Source organism: Myotis brandtii, unplaced genomic scaffold (assembly GCF_000412655.1).
Source record: "Myotis brandtii unplaced genomic scaffold, ASM41265v1 scaffold349, whole genome shotgun sequence".
NCBI classification, from domain to species: Eukaryota; Metazoa; Chordata; class Mammalia; order Chiroptera; family Vespertilionidae; genus Myotis; species Myotis brandtii.
Window position 1 is genome coordinate 1199243 of NW_005363427.1, and position 746 is coordinate 1199988.

Genomic DNA, 746 nt, shown 5'->3' on the forward strand with positions numbered 1-746 from the left:
ATGAGTTCCCTATAAATTTTGGAGATTAGGCCCTTATCAGATATAACATTGGCAAATATGTTCTCCCATGCAGTGGGCTTTCTTGTTGTTTTGTTGATGGTTCTTTTGCTGTGCAGAAGTTTGTTGTTTTGATGTAGTCCCATTTGTTTATTTTCTCCTTAGTTTCCATTGCCCTAGGAGCTGTATCGGTAAAGATATCGCTATGACAAATGTTTGCTATTTTGCTGCCAATGGCTTCTTCCAAGATTTTCATGGCTTCCTGCCTTACGTTGAAGTCCTTTATCCATTTTGAGTTTATTTTTGTGTATGGTGTAAGTTGGTGGTCTAGTTTCATTTTTTGCATGTATCTGTCCAATTTTCCCAACACCATTTATTGAAGAGACTGTCTTGACTCCATTGTATGCTCTTGCCTCCTTTGTCAAATATTAATTGAGCATAATGACTTGGGTCAATTTCTGGGTTCTCTGTTCTGTTCCATTGGCCTCTTTGTTCATATGCCAGTACTAGGCAGTTTTGAGAACAGTGGCTTTGTAATATAGCTTGATATCTGGTATTGTGATCCCTCCAACTTGGTTCTTTTTTCTCAAGATTGCTGCAGCTATTTGGGATCTATTTTTATTCCAGATGAATTTTTGGAGAGTTCGTTCTAGATCTTTGAAGTATGCCATTGGTAATTTAATGGGGATTGCATTGAATCTATAGATTGCTTTGGGTAATATGGACATTTTAATTATGTTGATTCTACA